A 3349-nucleotide genomic window follows, 5' to 3' on the forward strand; every position below is an offset into this window, starting at 1 on the left:
CATCAAGTAAAGATCAACACCGGCCGTAGCTTGAAAGCTAACTATGCCAGCTCCACCAACACCGCTAGTAAGAGGAGAAGCTACAGAAAACCCGCTGCCGACGACCCCAAAACAAATTTGTGTAAACGTAAAGTAAAATTCCTCCCCAAACATGAGCGAGATTTGTGACCAGGGGGAGGGGGTACTCCTCAGAATTTTCGGTGGGGGTGTGCCGTGGGGTTCTCCAAATCCTAACCCTATTTCAGACCAAAACATGCTATTTCCCACACCCTTTTTCAGACCAGGGGCCCGTTTCTCGAAAGTCCCGTAACTAACCGGGCCCGGTAAGTGTCTTTGGTGAAAATGTTTCTTCATAAAGTCAATTTTTGTTCGCTTTGAATACCAAATTTTAAAATCTTATAATTCTATGAAATCACTGCCCGAGTACCATGTCTCTAATCACTGTGTAATCGGCAAAAAATCGTTTACAAATATACTTATCGGGCCCGGTAAGTTACTGGGGCTTTCCAGAAACGGGTCCCTGGACTCTAAAATCCATACCCGTTTTCAGACCTTTGTTGTAGCATAATTACGCTTCGTCTCAATGCCAAAGTCAAGAATTGGTAAAATTCTCCCGAAAATTCAGCTCGAATGATATATTTTGTATAGTTCTCTTTCTACTATTCATTTGAATTTGAAAAGACAAATACGTTTATACGCGGTCGCGGTTCCCTTGAAAACCATACTAGATTTAAGACCTTAGTGGTCAAAATCTATACCCGTTTTCACACCAAAACGACTAAAAAAACATACTCTTTGGGGCGGCACACACCGGTGGGGATTTATGAAAATTTAGATATTGACCCGGGAAGAAGCTGTTGATAACAAACTGAAGGGGACAGCAGCTGATCAGCCGAGTCAATGCCTTATGTGAAGAAAAGAGGGAAAATTTGTCCACCGTTTATTCATTTTTGTGGGCTTTTGGTTACCAAGACGCTACAGGTGTCATAAACGATGTGATCGAGAATGTGGCATCGGCACAAGGGAGTCATAAAGGATCTCGCTGGAGAGGAAACGCAAAGCCAGATTGGGTACTTTTGTTTTTTGAAACGCGCGCAATAATTTCTGGCCATACATGGCAAGCGGTGACCAACAACAATTAGCAGTTGGAAAAACGGAGGTAAGTTTTCCATCTATTTGTACAAAACTACAATTCGTTGCGTGTTGCGTTTCGTGTTCAGACTAGTAGCCTGGCCTCATTGATGCTTTAATTTTGGCGCGGTTACCAAGGAAATGGCTCGATGCTACCAAAATGTTTGATTTTGGACGATCACGAAGCAATGTTTTTTTAAGATACTCATAATTCTACATCCCTATTTTTTTGTAGTTATGATGGACTGTTGCTCTCTTACCTGGTTTTATCGTTGATCGAATTTAATGGAATCTATTTGACATTTCAACACATTTCGTGAGCGAGCATCACATTGAAAGAGGTGAGTCAAAAACTGCTTGCAGTAAACTTTCAGACTACTACACACATACAATAGTGATCCTCCAACTAAGTATAATCCAAAATAATTTCACTAACAATATTTTCAAAACTACAGTAACCTTTATTTCAGAAGGAAATGCTGACCCCAAAATTTTACCACATGTCAGTCACTTCCCTGCGATTTGTGAGGGATTACTATCGTCGACAAATTTGAGCAAATATTTCTTTCCTTTTGATGGCACAACAAAGTTCTAGCTTTTTTTAACTGGTTGAGGTCGCTCTCAATGGTCTTTGTTCAATTTTTCATCGGACAGTTTTCGTTTCTTGTGAAAATGTTTTGTCCGCTACTCACAAAAATAGTTTGCAAAACTTTGTTGACCAGTCAGAAGCGCTGATCACACCACTTGATGAGTTCATTTGTGTGTCTATACTCTAATCACAAACCCCGATATACCAAACAAAACGCAAGTTTTATACAGTTCATTGTATAAATCTGTATGTTGTCCCCTTACAGGTAACCTTGTTTTATTTTCTTTGAGGAGTGTTAACTTTCTGTTTTTTATTATTATTTTAAGGCAGCAAACTGAACAAGTGCTACATGTAGTTAGTTGCACTTAGGCTGCAGTTAATATAACTTCAGCAGGCTTTGGAAAAACAAATTGAGCAGCCTTTTACAGTGAACGTTTCATGAAATTATCTCAACAAAATAAAGGGAAACAATTGTACTTGTCTTTTTGAAACCAAATTTGCAAGGCTTTCCATTGTTAGTTGTTTTAATAAAATAAAATAATGGTGGAAATCAAGAGGGGTGGTTTCTAAAGAAACTGTTGTACTACGTATGCGTCTATGGGTTGTAGAAACAAATAATGTTTGGTTTTATCAACAGAGTTGATAACTGAGGTAATTTGACCACCATAGAGAGCATGTCAGAGCAAGGGCTCTGGCAACTCTGTTGAGAAACCAAACATTTCTTACTTAATTTGTTTTTTGTTGTTGTTTATTATTTTGGTAATGATCGAGGAATAAGTATCATAATAGATTATTTTTCATGAAGGGAAAATCTCTAGATTCTACTGAAAGACATTAATCGTCAAAAAAAGTTACTTAAGGTGAACGGGATTGTCATTGATGGCAAAAATTGTCATGTACAGTTTGTGTCACCCGCCAGTTGAGATGGAAAAATAAGTTATGCACAAACTGGTAGCATGATTAGTATTTCAAGGTTTACATCGGAACTATCTCAGGTGCGTCACCCACCAGTTCCGATTGAAAAATAAGTTATGCACAAACTGGTAGCATGATTAGTATTTCAAAGTTACATCGCAACTGTCTCAGGTGTGACACCCACCAGTTCCGATTGAAAATTTTGAAAAATAAGTTATGCACAAGCTGGTATCATGATTAGTATTTCAAGGTTACATTGCAACTGTCTCAGGTGCGTCACCCACCAGTTCCGATTGAAAAATAAGTTATGCACAAGCTGGTATCATGATAAGTATTTCAAGGTTACATCGCAACTGTCTCAGGTGCGTCACCCACCAGTTCCGATTGAAAAATAAGTTATGCACAAGCTGGTAGCATGATTAGTATTTCAAGGTTACATCGCAACTGTCTCAGGTGTGACACCCACCAGTTCCATTTGAAAATTTTGAAAAATAAGTTATGCACAAGCTGGTATCATGATTAGTATTTCAAGGTTGCATCGCAACTGTCTCAGATGTGACACCCACCAGTTCCGATTGAAAATTTTGAAAAATAAATTACTTGCAAGCTGGTAGCATGATTAGTATTTCAAGGTTACATTGAACTGTATGAGTATGAGGCATGCTACCTGTCAAGGGGTGATTTCCAAATAATTGATAGTAGGAATATAGAACT

General features: G+C 38.5%; 1 long non-coding RNA gene across 1 annotated transcript in view; it reads left to right on the forward strand.

Moving 5' to 3' along the window:
- The first annotated feature begins 706 nt into the window (after nucleotides 1-706).
- LOC146449021 (uncharacterized) overlaps nucleotides 707-3349 on the forward strand; it is a 4271-nt gene continuing 1628 nt past the window's right edge. The window contains exons 1-2 of the long non-coding RNA XR_014860826.1: nucleotides 707-981; nucleotides 1036-1472. This is a non-coding gene — a long non-coding RNA (uncharacterized LOC146449021). The remainder of the gene's footprint in view (nucleotides 982-1035; nucleotides 1473-3349) is intronic.

Source organism: Pavona decussata, unplaced genomic scaffold, assembly GCF_977016875.1.
Source record: "Pavona decussata unplaced genomic scaffold, jaPavDecu1.1 SCAFFOLD_679, whole genome shotgun sequence".
NCBI classification, from domain to species: domain Eukaryota; kingdom Metazoa; phylum Cnidaria; class Anthozoa; order Scleractinia; family Agariciidae; genus Pavona; species Pavona decussata.